Genomic DNA, 17,273 nt, shown 5'->3' with positions numbered 1-17,273 from the left:
GCATTTAATTTTTGAAGCAAAGAAGCATGTATTTACTGATATACTGTGTGAAAACTGTTTAATAAAAACATGTTCAATGCTGCTAAGCCAATGTTTTCTCACATTTGAACATACTCTAATACTAGTTATTACACATTTCAAGGAGATAATATGCAAAAAAAACACCTTTTGTTAAAAAAAAACAAAAAAACAAAAAACTATTAATTACAGTCTAAAAACGATATCAAACAATTTTTTTTTTTACACTAAAACATATCACTGAGGATTAGGTGTATAAAGAACAGCAAAGTTATAATAATGGTATGAATTGCAGTGTATAGGATGATGCATAAGTGTCTACTGTGTTGGCTGATATGGAGCTAAAACAACAAAACCCATGAATATACAAGAGAACAGCTGTAGCGTAACTGTCCACTGTAGTGACCACTATGCATGAAAGGGTTAAGATCCTGTTCAAATGTTCATATTCCATTAGTTCAGAACTAACATCAGAACAGTATTTTAGTTCAATCCCAACAAAGGAACTAACATTTAATAAATGAGTGTTAAATAATAATAAATAAAATATAAACAGAAAAGAAAAACAAAAATGAACCTCCACAATATCTGCATTTGAATAAATACCTAAAAATAAACATACAGTACTTTTTAATATTGATACAGTATCTTGAAATGAAATATCACAATATATTGCAGAACTGATATTTTTCTTACAGCCCTACTCAATATGTTGGTAGAGGGTCTGGTCTGAGGAGCAGGATGAAAGCGTTGGGGGGGTAACTTCAGGTTCTGTCGGTGTTACGTTGGGTGATGCTGTAATTAACAGATCCAGTATGTGTAAAAGCGCTAAATACAGGCTAATCCAGTCTCTTGTGGTGTTACTGTTCCGAGGAGCTCTCAGGGAGCTCAGTGTGTGGATGTCAAGAGTTTCAGGAGTTTTAGAGAACATTGAAATCCTTTGGCTTTAGTCATGATCTTAAAACAGAATCTCATTAAAGTACTAAAGCCTCGCAGTCACTGAAAAAATCCAAGAAGTCTCCACCTGGATTGAACTCGGCCAACAGGTGCGATCCTTCTGTTGGATAATTACTGCAGTGATAGTTGTTGTATAGTATGTTTCAGTTCTTGGACCACTGAGGAGCTTCTCATTTCTTAACGGTCAGGGTGGGAGATCCTGGAAAAATGGTTTGAGCAGCTACGTTTTGAAAATAGACATTTCAAAAGTCCAAACCCCTTTCTCAGACTTCCCACCGAACCCACGCCTCCAGAGTACCGGAACGCGCAATGCTTGTTCCTGAGGGTTCACGAGCGCTGCACAGTATCAAACCCCACCCCTACCCCCACCCCCGTGGATCTGTGCGTAACTCTGAGTTAGGTCTGTTCATCAGTATATTAGTTTAGAAGTTGGACTTTTCACTTGTTGTTTTGATACGTGTTGTTTGATAAGTAATCTCGGGAAGTGGTGGGGGGGGCAAATGGCAGTTGAATTTGTTAGGCATATCCTTCAATCATTTCGACAGGCTGGTTAAAATTATGTTTTTTCAGTCCTGTCCGTTCCACACGTGACCAAAATTTTTCATTTTTGTGTCAGAGCATTTAATTAATTGGTTGCTATCGGGGTGTGAAGGGGATTTGAAGCAACATAGTAAAAAATGAAGCAACGTAGTAAAAAAATTAAGCAACATAGTAAACTAGAAGCACTTGGAGAGCGCAGACCTCCACCAAGGCTGATCAGTGGGCCCCCCCCGTGGGCCCCCCCACCCCCGATCACCCCCAAAAGTTAATCATTTCTTCCTTATCCCATTTCCAACAAACCCTGAAAATTTCATCAAAATCTGTCCATAACTTTTTGAGTTATGTTGCACACTAACGGACAGACAAACAGACAAACAAACCCTGGCAAAAACATAACCTCTTTGGCGGAGGTAAAAATGCTCCAAGAAAACATCTCCTACCCCACCTTTAAGCATCAGTTTGTAGAGAGAATAAAGACTGGACTGTGTTTCAGTGGAAAAAGGTCATGTGGTCTGTTGAGTCCAGATTGACCCTGCTCTAGAGTGATGGTCTATCAGGGTGAGAAGATTACCCATCATGCCTAGTGCCTACAGTACAAGCCTGTGGGGGCAGGGTTATGATCTGGGCTTGATTCAGTTTGTTCAGGAAATAAACGTTGTGTGCATACATTTATTCGCGGTCCGATGAAATATTAGCATGTTGGACTTTTTTTTTTGTTTGTTTGTTTGGCTGTGGATGATTTGAGAGTAAACCTGTTTACCTGTTTGAGTTCTGTGTTTGTTCTTTACTTAGTTCCATTTAAAAGAAACTGGATTTGGTTGCATTAGTCATACTGGATTTTTACTTTTAAATTCATTACATTTGTTCCTCTTGTGAGACACCGGTGAATGTAATCCTGGCCTAATTTGCTAAGGAAGAAGATATTTGTTGAATTTGTTTATGAAGTGCAAGACAAAAGCAAAATGAAGACGCCATTTTCAGGTATTACAATATTTTGTTAAAGGTTTTTTTTTTTTTGTAACCATTTGAATTATTTGTCCATTTGGAACTGGACTGGAAATCTACCTATGCGCCTTCATTGTCCCACTGAAAACAAGAGTTGTTATTATTTGAACATAGAAAAGGCAATAGCCACGGAAGAGAACAAATTAACCCAATTTGAAGTTATATAGGGAAAGGTGTTAGAAAAATTGATAAGGTAAAAGGGAAAAAAAAAAGTCCAGGTACGAGGATGTTGAGGTTGAGCATGTTTGTGGGTGGGATGGGGGTTCATTTGGGTTGTTATTGTGGATGTGTATGTATGTGTATAAATGTAGTAGGGATGTAACGATATGAAAATTTCATATCACAGTTATTGTGACCAAAATTATCACGATTATCATTATTATCGCGGTTTGATTGAAATTGTGCTCAAAATGTTCAAAAAGTACTAATACACACTGAAATAATTTAACCAAGTTGTATTTTGAAAAAAAACAAACAAAAACAAATAAAATAATTGGTACAATGTACCTTCTGTTGCAGAAAAATTCAAATATAGGCTCAGTGGTCTGAGCCTATTTAGTCCGTTTTTCAGTCCTTTTGATTTTGCCTTTATATACTATATTAACAAATGTTTACTATACCCATGTTTGGGATCTTTTTTTTCAGCACAACTTCATCTATGTCATCTGCCTATTATTTTTTCACTTTAACCTACTATATCAACACAAAAGGGCAGAAAACACAAAAAAATATCTAAAATCTGATTTGAACGATGTATATAATTTATTGCATAAATAACACACAGATACTTAACGAACCTTTTCAAAGACTTTAAAAGTGATTATTGGTTCCAAATATTAGGTATACAAAATCAAAATTGTAATAAATTAAAACTACTCAAATATCTGACATAAAAGCAGATCTTTACATCGGTGTTTTCTCTGGAAAAGTGCAGTAATCAAACACGGTTATCATGATAATTAGAATTTAAACAGTAATACTAACCGTCTGCAATTTTACCGCGGTTTATCGTTACACCGGTAATCGTTACATCCCTAATATGTAGGTGTATATACATATGGATATATATGTGTATGTGCACATGTATGTAGGTATACATATGTAGGCTATACATATATATTTATTTTTTGGAGGGGCTTGTTTTGGCTGTCTTTTTTGTTCATTTGTCTCAAGTTGATTTTGTGATTGTTTTGGTTTGTTTGTACTCATTAAGAGTATATGTCTTGGTTTTGTGAGTTGAAAAAGTTTAAATTAAATCATACAAAAAAAAAAAATATATATCTATTTGTCCATTGAAAAACGTGAAAGGTAACCCGTGTTTGTTTTGATTTAAATTGTTATATAATACTGCTCTGCGTCATTTCTATTCTTAACTGGGCTCTGCGAGTTTAAGAAACCCAGATGCTTTCAGTCGTTCTCTTTCTTCTCATCTTGGGCTTGTTGTGGTAAGGAGGTTCCCTTTGCTGCCATGCAATAAAAGGCCTGTGAGCTACTGCAGCTGTTCCAAGCCTGCAAAAGCTCAGCTCGCATTCTTCGGGTTTTCTCTGTGATTTCATGCCACACCTTAGCGAACAGACGCTGTGGGCTCTGCTCGGGCAATCAGCACAGACCACAGTGCCAATTTTTTCAGGACTGATGACTCATTAAGGCTGTCAGAAATAGAAGTGACACAGAACAGTCTTTGTGTCAGTGGTACACCATGGGAGCTAATAGCATGGACGCTGTGGCACTGCTACTGTAGTCCTGCTTCACTTTTATGGCGGTTACTGCGTCTACGCTTCTGGGACAGGAAGCCATCAGATAAGATAATCAGAGTCAGTTTCCAAATAACCGATAGCAGCTCTGGAAGATGTAAACCTCCGCTCCTCTTTTAAAGCTTTATGTTTTTCCCATTATTTTCAGATCTTGCAGTAAGTGAAAGAATAAAGCGTCTCAGTCATGGTTGGCTTCTTATTGGTGAGCTGTGGCGGTCGGTGGGGGCGGGTGGTCAGCTTTATTATTCAGAGAGTGAACATCAGTAGATATCTCTTTCCAAAAATGTCCGTCTTAAAACCCAGAGAAGCATAAAAACAGATGCTAAAGAGATCAGATAAGGGTTTTGTATTTGGACCAGGGGAAATAAGAGTTGCATATGGTGAAACGCACATCGCTAATGGAGACGATGTGGACGACCGGGGAATAGAAGTGGGGTGATGCCTCTGTAGGGCGACCGCCATAAGGTGTGTGTAAGCAGGTGATAAGAGTCAGAGTCGGAGAGTATGGAAGGACAATTAGAGAGTGACACAAGGGGAAGGTCAGAGAAAGGGAGACAGACAGAGATGAGCCTTCCTCATGTTACGTCTGAGGGAAACCAAGAGGGAATCTCACCCGCCTCCGCACTGGGAGACGCTCCAAGAGGGAAACCTTACACTACGACGTCAACCCAGACTCCACCAGTAAACAGGTTTTCCAAACTTTTCCTCCTCTTCTCATCTCGCTGCCATCCTGTTGATATTCCCCCCCCCCCCCCGCTTCTGCTTTTTCATACATCCAGATCACTTTGCGCCTCCGATCTTTTGACGATCACTCCATCAGACTCTGTAAATCTGAGCCTCAGACTGAGCCGGGACGAGGCCACATGTGGCATACCTTCAGCGAGTAAGAGAGTGCTGTACGACTGATAACCACAGAACTTTCCATTCACTCTGCCTTCCCTGCAACATCTGCAAAATGCTTCTGTTCCCGACAACACCTCCTCCTTCACGCAACCTCCACCCACGGGTACACACACACACACACACACACACACACACACACACACACACACATGCATGCACATCAACAGTATCCTCCACATTCATTTGTTCTGGGCTTCAACTTCAATGAAAAAAAGGTGAAATGCAGAACAATAAATAGGACAGAGGTTACTGTTAAGTCTAATCCACACTAAATAGAAACATATGAGCACGTGCAAGCAGAAAAAAAGATAGCTGCGAATACTGGTTCTTAGACGTTGTACTCGAGGCTAAAACAGCCATCTGCCATGACTCACCTGAGAAAAAGACGCCTACAAAGACTAACATCAACACAGACAGCCACCACAACAAACTTATTCATCAGGTAATTAAGGCGAGGCCTCTTGGATTCACTTCTTCAGGTCTTGACAACACGTAACAAACACAGCAACCGAGTTCTTGTCACAGTAAATATCACACCAACAAACGGCGACTGTATCGTTGTCCTTAAAGTGACCTCGCACAATTTCCTTTTTTTTTTTTTTTTTTTCAACAGTGTGATTTTTCCTTCTGAAAAAGTGTGATGCACAACAACTTCCATTGACCAGAGAGAGTTCATTTGGGTAGTTTTGAGAATGGAAAGTTTGATTCATGTTCTTAATTGCGTAGGTCGTTTCATGAAACAATCCAGCTGCATTTTGCAGTTTTTGTCTCATTTCCAGATATGATATTCAGGACAACTTTTTTTTAAAATTTTTTTTAATTTTTCTGTTTACATTCATGACCTCTATTTTCCATTTTTATAACGGCTCTACCACTGCTGCTACCTAGGCCACACATTCTTCAGCCATTTACACATATCATCCTGTTGTCCAATGAAGACCAAAGCCAAAAAGTCCGAGGGCTTCCCTGATGAATGATCCCAGAGGTACAGCTGTTTTCTACTCTGAAGCACCTGGTCCTTGCCAATCTGAGGACTGATGAAACTGGAGAAATGTAGGCCTGCTTCAAATCTAGACGCTACAGAATAAATTATTACCTGACAGTAGATTTGTGATAGTTTTATGGTCAGGAAGTAAGTTATTCTTGGCATATAACAGGAAAAGTGTAAGACGACTTGACCCGTGGGTTCAGGGTGAGGACGATGGCGGTCGGTAAGAAGTTCTCGGCTTTCATCATCTCTCCAGCTGTGCGGCAAAAGAGTCTGCAAATGACCTGAAGACTGAAGGTGATAGCTAGACAATCATGCAGACGTTTACTATTGTATAATATTTGGCAATAAAATATGTGGCACACATCCTCCACAAAGTAGAAGAGCAAGGTTGGTCTCCGTGGTGTTCTGCAGAGTACATAAGAAACCGAGCGAGGGTCAAAGCAAGACCTTGATCCACAGACCCTCAAACAGATGGTGAACAGCAGTGCAGGAAGATGTAGCTTGGTACAGGATGTCTTTAACTGTTTCCATCATTTTCGGTCAAAGATACTGTATCCCAGCCTTTTGTTCGTATCTGAATTAAGTCACTAATCTCATGTTCAGACCGGCCTGAGGTGAGGGCGGAGGAGGACGCGGGACAATCGAGACATCTCTGGTTATGATGCAGTTATGATTCAAGCAATTCCTCTGAGGTCCAGACGCGCCCGAAGCCAAGATGTAGACCTTGGCGTCTTCTGCTGCGTACAGGCTTGCTTGTTGACATCTTCAGATTGTCAAATTTAGGAAAAAATAGATTTGAGGGAAATACAACTTCTCTGTTCTATTTCACATAAGTTTGACTCCGTGCCTGTTTCCACGGACATAACTTTGCACACGGCTGAAAATCCTCAGAGTCGAGCATCGGCCAAACAAATGTCATTGACAGCAGCTGCATCACTCGGTATAATACTATATGTTCTACTGTATTAAACTTTGCAGCATTACCCTAAGGCAGTGGTTTCCAACCTTTTTTGTCTCCTGACTCCATTTTAACATCACAAATTTCTGGCGACCCCAGACATTCAAAACGGAGACTTTTTTTTTTTTTTTTTGCTAAAATTAATTTGTTTTTGATCATGTAATAGTTTGCTATCATCTGTTTCAAATCTAGGTTAATTTTAGAGGACATTTAGTCCATATAATGTATATTATTGTGGACGGACGCAGTAAAGCCAGGTGTAGATTACTGCACAAAGGGAGAATTGGATTTTCCTTAGTCAGGATATGTACAGTCAGTCCAGCTTGGATTTACAAGGCTGACAATTAATACTGAACAAACAAGAACTCAAACTATGAATTATGAAAGAGCTGCAGCATCTGAAACCGACCACAATGAATATTTGACACATAAACAGTACTACAGTGCTTCAGTTTCAGACTCACAGTTTGTCATGTCTTTTATGGATTGTGATTGTCTCTCTCAACTCACCATATATTTTTTATTAATAAGTTTTTTTTTTTTCTTTTTTAATTTTTATCAATTACTAAAAATTTCAGGTGACCCCATTTGAATTCCAGGCGACCCCACGTGGGGTCCCGACCCCAAGGTTGAAAAACACTGCCCTAAGGAGCGGTGTTAGTCCTCCCAGCCCTGTCTGATGTAGATTAATATAATAGAATCTGATTTCAGTACTGTATGCCATCCTAATACGTCTGTAAGTCATCCTTTAGTCTGTAGCCTGAAGCAGAGGTGGGATTGACCTTCTGCTGCTGGAGTGCCAAACATATGAGCCAATAGTCTGATGGTTATCTTAGCCTAAAGCCAAAGGACAGTCTAGACATACCGCTAGAGGTACAATACATCGACCAATTTGTCTGATGTTTAAACTTGCCCAAGGTACGAGCATCGATGAAGTCTAAACAAACTCTGAGTGAACACAGACAATACAGATCCTAGTCTGTGCGGCCTCGGATCCACAAGATTCTGAGTGTTTCACCACGTTGCTGCGGAGATTCCACATGACAAAACTAATAGCCCCGGGGTATTATTGTGCATTATGCTGTCCTGATGTTACAGATTACCTGCAAAATTCTTCTAATCTTGGCTCTTAGTTAGATGAGCTTAAAGCAGAGGTGGAGGAGACCAGACTTCTGCCGCTGAAGCCCGGGCTGTGTGGTGCTGCCGAGCTCTAGGCAACGCTCCAATCCGGCCAGATGTAAAAACTATCCAGCTCACCAGGGAATTCCCTTACCTCCTCTCTGACTCACAGTGTAGGCTTTCCCCAGCTCTCTCTCTCTCTCTCTCTCTCTCTGTTTGTCTGTCTGTCTGTCTCTCTCACTCTATTTTCCCTGCCTCTAGCACTCATTCCACCCATGGAAAGCAGGACAAGCCAGAACACACACTGCTATAGGTGCGCCAGGTATGTCCTCCTACTGTTGTGCCAAAAGAGCGGTTTGGGCAAACCAAAACGCTAACACACTCAGCACATACGCTTAATAAAAATAACAGAAAACTTAAGCCGAGGGCAGGAACATAAAAGAAAATGGAAAGTATCATAAATCCACGCATTGTGCAAAGAGGAAAAGATAAGGTCTAGCAAAAACATGTCAACAATAATTTTTATAAAGGATGTTCGTGCTATTGTAGATATGTGTGGAGTTCACTGCTACAGTCCAATTAACGTACTTTCTTTTGACGGACGTGATGACGCAACAAAGTAGGGATGTTAAAATGTTTTGTGAAACTTCTAAAACTAATCACTAATATATATATATATATATATATATATATATATATATATATATATTTTATTATTATTTTTTTTATCCTTTTGATTTTTCAACAAAACCCATGGAAATACTGTGTTATCTGTGTATCAATAAACCCTTCTAGCTGTTGTTTTTGCCCTGGGAGGCTCATGTTCTTATATTTTACTCTGAAATGACTGAACCCCTAAGAGTCTGGTGTAGACCAGCTCTAAATGTCAAGTGTCATGAGATAACTTTTGTTATGATGTAGGGCTGCACAATTTTGGCAAAAAAATAAAATCACGTTTTTTTTTCCCTCTGAAATCTCGATTTTCAATTTTGATTTTTGGGTAAAACTACAAAAAACAACAGAAGTCAGCATGTGGTTCGGTGAGCAGCCCTTAATGCAAGGCCCTGCTCCTTACCTCAAATCTGTGATGGTATCATGTGATCGGCCACAGAAGTGATACCAACTTAAGTCAGTGACAGGTGTCAGTCATGTGTGCGTGGACCACGTAATATGAGTGATCGTCACAGGTTCTATTTAAATATGAGTGATCCCCATGGGTTCTATTTAAACTGGGGGATCCATGTGTGGAGGAGACCGACCCAGGACACACTGGAGGGATTCTATCCCCAGAGCTGGTGGCTATGTCTGGGCTCCTCTGCTGAGGCTTCTGCCCCCGCCGCCCAGACCTGGATTATAAGAAGACAGTACGGTATGGATCAGTGCAGGACAAAATGAGTGATCCATGCAGTGCTATATGAACTGGGGGATCCGTGTGTGAAACCACGGCTTACATTAGTATCACTACAGTAGAACCATCACAGATTTAACGTCCGTGGTCATTACACAGACTTCTGTGAAAGACCGCTGTCACAGATAGGAGGAGGAGCCTACGGTAACCCGGAGGAGGAGCCTACGGTAGCCTGGAGGAGGAGCCTACGGTAGCCCGGAGGAGGAGCCTATGGTAGCCCAAAGGAGGAGCCTATGGTAGCCTGGAGGAGGAGCCTATGGGAGCCTGCAGGTGCATGGCCCGGAGGCATGAGAGGGATGAAATCGATTTAACAATTTCACTTTTCAAAAAATCGTCCAAATTAAAAAATCCAATTTCAATTTAAAATCAATTAATCGTGCAGCCCTGTTATGATAATGATGCTACATAAATAAAACTGGATTGATTGAACACATGTAACTGAGCCTCACTACAGCATTGGTCGACTGTTCAACGAAGACAACTGCAAATTACTTTAGAAGTCTTAGATGTTTTATCTCGTTTTAAGAGTTAATTTCTTGTTTTAAGTGGTCATCTTTACATTGTAATCTTATTTCTAGATTTACTAATTCAACAAATCTTGTCACGTGAAATTATCTTGCTGCATGGACAGATAAGGTATGTTTTCATCAGGGTTTGTCTGTTTGTCTGTTAGCAAAATAACTCAAAAAGTTATGGACAGATTTGGATGAAATTTTCAGGAAATGTTGATACTGGCACATCGCACAAATGATTACATTTTGGTGGTGATCGGGGGGGGGGCTGATCTGCCTTGGTCTGCGCTCTGAGTGCTTTTCTAGTTTCACTTGTTTCGAGTACCTTTTTCCTCAGATTTAGTATTTTTATCTTGTTTTTAGACACCTGTTTTTCGCAGTGTACACATGTGGATGAACCCTTAAGGTCACGGACTCGGTGTTGTCTACACTATACACTGTCCACATTCTGATGCGATGTACACATGACCACGTGCGACCATCTCGCTCTATGAGGTCACGGGTGATTTTCTAAGGATGGTGTCTTTTCCTGCTGCTCCTCTTCCTCCTCTGTCCCTTCTCCCTCTCCGTCAATCCTCTGAGGTTCTCGTCTTTTCCGTTTCACCCCTCTACAGGGAATCCCTTGTGGATGACTCACTGAAAACACTTCCTACTGAACAACGCAAACAGGCCTGCAGGCTAACAGCCACTGATACACACATACGCCACAACAAACACACACACACACACACACACACACACATGCCAGGGATGCACAGAGTTTGCATCAGTTATCCTGTGGGTGACGAAGTGGAGCAGTGGGGATGGACGTGGCACTTGAAAAGTTGAAGTAATTATTTTTCAAGGCGCAGTGGCAACAGCCATGAGCGCCGCTGATTTGATTCTGGGGACGTCTCAGGGGGGACGAGACACAGTCAAAACAACACAGACAAAAAAGTCAAGTGGCTGTGAACCATGTAGTGAAAGTATAGGACGACAATGAAGATCATATGCAACAACAATACTCATCTGCTGTACACAAACTAATTCGACCAACTATGTCTATACTGTGTTTATACCAGAAACAGCTTCTCAATTTTTCAATTCCATATTCACTGTTTTGCTGTTTTAGCTTTAGCAGTACCTATGATTATTAATATACCTGAATTTTCAAGTTTGATTTAACACTACACTGCATCTCATTTCTAGTCAAAATATCTCATCACACTTAAAATAAAACAGAATCACCGAAAGAATAACTTTTCAATGAGATATAAGAACTGATTTTTGGACAATAGATCTGGACATTCTGATTTCAAGAAATCTTACCAAGATAATTTTCACTTGTTTCATTGGCAGATCTTTTTTGCTTGAATTAAGCAAAAAAAAAATCTTGAATTAAGCAAAAAATCTGCCAATGCAACAAGTGAAAATTATCTTATTTATCAGCCTTAACCAAGATATCTTCATCATATTTATAAAAATGGTTTCTATTTTAAAGTCTTTCAGTTCATCATCATATTATCTTTGAATGAACACATATTTAGACATATACATCTATGAAAAAAACAAACTTTCACATGACACATAAATATGTGCCACTATCATCGGTGAAAAGATATCTTATGTACTAAGACCGATACTGGCCAATATCAGGAAATAACTGGATGATATACTGGTGCATCTCTAGTAGGGGTGTGTATTGGCAAGAATCTGGCAATATGATACAAATCACAATACTAGGATCACGATAAGATATATATCACGATACTGTTAACAAGGTGATATTTGTATGTGACTGACTTCCAACATTACGACGTGTTGAAAATGTAATGTGACTCAGTCATGGGGCCGTGACCGTGGCCCTAAGGGTTAGAAGATTATTTCCTGGAAAAACTTATAAATAAAGTTTTAACATGCGGCTTTACCAGTACAAAAAAACACACAAATGAATAAATCAATGATGTTTTGCCGACATTACAGTTTAAGATTCTGATTAAATGTTCACATTCTATTAGTTGTGAAAAGAATACATAGTGTTCAGTCCCTGAATCATCCAACATCAGAACATTATTTTTGTGCAGTTCCAATAAAAAAAAAACTAATATCTGCCTCTTTCAGACAGTAAAAAGTGCTTTTAGGATACTTGAAGTAACCATTATCAATTTAAATTAAAAAAAAAAAAAAAAAACTACATGTATGACCTGCAATATCACAAATAATACTGTTTTAGTATACAAACAACAGATTAAAATACCCCTGTGAATATAGAAATAAAAGAGTAAAGTACCCATGTGAATATAGAAATAAGAGTAAAGTACCCATGTGAATATAGAAATAAGAGTAAAGTACCCATGTGAATATAGAAATAAGAGTAAAGTACCCATGTGAATATAGAAATAAGAGTAAAATGCCCATGTGAATATAGAAATAAGAGTAAAGTACCCATGTGAATATAGAAATAAAAGAGTAAAGTACCCATGTGAATATAGAAATAAAAGAGTAAAGTACCCATGTGAATATAGAAATAAAAGAGTAAAGTACCCATGTGAATATAGAAATAAGAGTAAAATACCCATGTGAATATAGAAATAAAAGAGCATGACAAAAAAAAAGAATCTTCGCCATGTCTGCATTTGAATAAATACTTAAAAACAGCGATACAGTACTTTTTAATATCAATACAGTATCATGACCTGAAATATCATGATATTTTGCAGAACTGATATTTTCTTACACCCCTGATCTCTAGCCAACAGACTTATAAATAGTGACTATTTTAATACTTATAACAAAGATTGAACAGCAAAAACAAAATAAAGAAACTGAAATTAAGAGGAGTTGTGCAGTTGGTGCATTCCTATTTTGTAAGTTAAGTTTAATTTCATTAAATTTCCGTACAGTTTATTAAACCTTAAACTATTGTCCTTAACCTCAGTGATCTTCGGTGCCTAGCGTCTGCTTCTGGTTTTTCTGGAACACTTTAAATAAATCTGTCTTTATCCAAGTCATCTTCTTTCCAAAGCAGGCATTAAAGTATGTTTGCGCTAAAAACAACTTCCTCGATATCGTAAAAGCAAATGGAACTAGTTAAATAAACACATACATTTGTGATTTACGACGGCTTCGTTTGCTAATCGGCCTTTGTGCTGTGTGTGTGATCTCGCTGTGACTCAACGTGGACGGCTTTAACTGTTTATAATTATTCGCAGTTTGGACGGGGACGCTCTAAAGCCGTCTGTAGGATTTGTGGAATTTTCTGGAAGGTGTTTATTGGAGTCAATTTTGGAAAGTGAGCAGCCATCTTGACCTTTGATGGCAGCGACGGTAATGGCTGTCACCACTGTGGCAAATGCAGTGATTGGTGTTGTGCTGCGGAACGAGCCGAGCTTTACTTGTGCATGTGTGTGTCCGACTGTGTGTGTGTTAGCACATGTCTGCCACTAGTAATTATTGCGGTGAGATGCTCTGTATTTCATGGGTGCATTTAGTCATGAACTTTTCCAGAGGAAAATAAAACCAAAGTTATAGAATAATTCTGTAATATAATTATAATTTTATTGGTTTCTTTTTTCCTTATTCAACTTTGCTCCTTCTAAATCAACAAGAAAGAGAGATTTCAGGGCTGAGAACCTTCATGAAACAGCAGGCTCCTCTGATTAAAATGCCAAAAGACAATATTTTGCAGTATATTTGGGACATAAGTACTTTTCCACACTCCTACTTGTTCGTAGATAGTTCCTTCAGTGTGTGCATGTCTTACGCAGTGTGTACCTATGTCCGTCTGTAATGGGCTTTCGACTTCGGAGACCCTGGAAGTGGTGGGTCATTAAAGTTTACATAAAAGCAGACTAAGTTGTAGATAGAAAAAAAAAAAAACTTCTTTCGATTCTGCTCTCGCTCTTCCTTGACACCACAGAGACGGAAAACAAACCACTAAAATGTCAATGGCAGGAAAGAGCGTGGGGATCCCGCTAGCGCAGACATCCACACAAGCTAATGTCTTTAACGGGTATCAGGGATAGAGGTAAGAAGAACGCAGAAAAAAAGGAGTGAAAATGGAGAATAAGAGGAAGCAGAGTGGTGGTAAAAGGACTCGAAAAGAGGGGCTTAAAAGGAAGGAAATGAAGGGTCATGAGTCGAACAAACCAGGGTGGGACGGGCATGAGTGTGGTGTGTCGGGCTTTCCTCTCCAGGGGATCCCCCTCCATGACTAAACAAAGCCAGGAGGAGGAAGAGCCCACATGACCAAAGGCCATCCACCTCAGGTACCAGGGTTTATGGGGTCCATGGTGTTTAAGAGGCCGATGGAGAAGGAAGGGATATTAAACAGGGGTGTAAGAGAAAAATAAAACAAACCAACTACTGATTAGGGCTGTGTATCGGCAAGAATCAGGCGATACAATACAAATCACAAAACTAGGATCACAGTTCGATGTATTGCGATATATCATGATACTGTTAACAAGGTGATATTTTTTGTTTTGTTGCTTTTTTAAAAACAAAAAAAAATTCCTGGAAAAACTTATAGTGCAGCATTTGGATGCATACATTTTTAACGTGTGGCTTTACCAGAACAAAAAACACATAAATAAATAATGTTTTACAGACATTATAGTTTAAGATCCTATTTAAATGTTCGTATTCTATTGTGAAAAAATACTTAGTGTTCAGTCCCTGAATCATCCAACACCACATTATTTTTGTGCATTCCCAATAAAAAACCCAAACATTTGCCTCTTTCAGACAGTAAAAAGTGCTTTTAGGATGCTTGAATTATCCATTATTTAACAAAACAGCGTAATCAATTTCACAATACTATATTTAAGACCTGCAGTATCACAATAGTATTTTTGTAGTAAACAAACAGAAGAAAAAACCCATGTGAAAATAGAAATAAGAGCCTGAAAATCAAAAAACAAAAAGGAACCTCCACAATATCTGCATTTGAATAAATACCTAAAAATATCGATACAGTACTTTTTAATATCGATACAGTATTCTGAAGTGAAATATCGCGATATATTGCGATATCGATATTTTCTTACACCCCTGCTACTGATGAGCCGTTAAAGTACTAGAGCTATTTTTGTGGAGACTTCCAGATGGATATTTCTCTATATCCAACCTTTCCAAAGTGATTTATCACCATTTATTATATTATCCTCTGGATTTTGCTTTTTTTTTTTTAGCTAAAATAATGTATTTTCCTTTATTTGATTTACTGTGTTATTTATTTTTTTGTAGATTTTCATTAATTTTATTAATTTTATTTATTATTTTTTCCTTTTTTTTTGTTAATTTTGTTGTCTTATCGTTCAGTTTGTGGCTGATTTTGTTCATGTTACATATTTAGTTGATTTATTAATTTTTGCTCATTATTGATGACTTTGGCTGTTTTTGTTTATTTTGTTGCTTATTTTATTTTATTATTTTTTTTTACTTATTTCAGTCTATCATTTGCTTCATTTTTCACATTATTTATTTCATTTCATTTTCATTTATTAGTTTATTGTATTGTGGACAATCCTAATTAATTAATTATATTAATAAGAGTAAAAAAGGGCAGCTTTAGCCAACATGTCTAGTATCCTGCTGTTACTTTGTACGTTTTTTTTTTTTTTTTATTCATTTGTGTTCATTTTATTATCCAAGTGTCTCCATCCACTGTCATTCTTCCAACTCCATGGGTTTTACTGGTGAATCAGTGTTGTAGAAGATGACATCCAAATGACAATGAAAAGGTGCTGAACTGTATTTTACACCAATTATTTTCATATCAGAATTAAATATTCAGTAGATGCTTTTTGGTCTTTAAAGGTTAACACTGATTTAAACTTTGAACTCTTTGTAGGGTTGGGTTTTTTTACAAGATAAATTCAATTTATCAAGGTTTTTCCTTCTGGAAGTTATGAAAGTGCCTGAATCACAACTTGGAGATTATTCCTCCAAAGCTGTTTCTTGCTCAACAAAAATTCTAAATGCAGTTTGTTTCACAGTATAGGAATTGTGAGCAAGTTTCTCCGGTAATATGTGACATATGTGGTTTTAGTACAGAAAGAATATGTTCAAAGTAAGGTTTGTCTTCAGTTCATGAGGACAGAAAACTGTAGATGACAGTTAGAAACGACACAGAATTTTTTTTTTTTCTCCATTTTTCTAATTGAATTTTTTAGCTGTACTCTATGTGTGTTAAACCAAAAGGAAATAAACTCTGAGGAGAAACAGAACCTCTTATATCACCTGTGACCCTGTTCATTCATGTGCGATCCCTTAAATAAAACCATTTTCCAGTTTCGGTTTTGTGTTTCCTAATGATGGTCTGGTTTAACGTCACTACCAGCACCTGAAGGACTTTATCAGGGACCATCATCATCCTCAGCCTTCATTGTTACCAATAGGGCTGTGTACTGGCAAGAATCTGGCGATACGACACAAATCACAATACTAGGATCAAAATACGATATATCACGATATATCACGATATATCACGATACTGTTAAAAAGGCAATTTTTTTTATTGGTTTTGTTTCTTTTTTTTAAAAGATTATTTCCTTGAAGAATTGAATTACAGCAGAAATCTGCAGAAATACTAAACACATTTTTATTTGATCGCAACAGGATCTAATGCTATATCACAAAATGTTCCTGTGTTCAAATTTAAATTCTGTTTTACAGACATTACATTAGTTTAACATCCTGCTCAAATGTTCATATTCTGTTAGTTCAGAACTAACATCAGAACAGTATTTTAGTTCAATCCCAACAAAGGAACGAACATTATTTAATAAGAGTATTAAATAAGAATAAATAAAATATAAACAAAAAACAAAAATGAACCTCCACAATATCTGCATTTGAATAAATACCTAAAAATATCGATACAGTACTTTTTAATATCGATACAGCATCGTGAAATGAAATATCGCAATATAGTGCAGAACCGATATTTTCTTAAACCCCTAGTTACCGATGGGATCATGTTTTATCGGTTTTCGGAGTCGCCGCTGTGCTTGACCTTTTTGCTTTTATTCAGTCGGTGCAATCAAGGAAATGATCCCTCACCTGTGAACTGGAGTAAACTTGTTTTTACCCACCCACTAAGAATGTGTTCCAAAGCTGGATAGAC

The 17,273-nt window shown here is 38.1% G+C and overlaps 1 protein-coding gene across 2 annotated transcripts in view; it reads right to left on the bottom strand.

Annotated features, from left to right (window-relative positions):
* The window catches only part of LOC115436404 (nuclear factor of activated T-cells, cytoplasmic 1-like), an 88,780-nt gene that overhangs the window by 47,854 nt on the left and 23,653 nt on the right, over window positions 1–17,273 (bottom strand). The window lies entirely within an intron of this gene.

The sequence above is a fragment of the Sphaeramia orbicularis genome, chromosome 16, assembly GCF_902148855.1.
Source record: "Sphaeramia orbicularis chromosome 16, fSphaOr1.1, whole genome shotgun sequence".
NCBI lineage: Eukaryota > Metazoa > Chordata > Actinopteri > Kurtiformes > Apogonidae > Sphaeramia > Sphaeramia orbicularis.
Note: the sequence above shows the minus strand (reverse complement) of the source record. Positions and strands in the feature narration are given on the sequence as shown.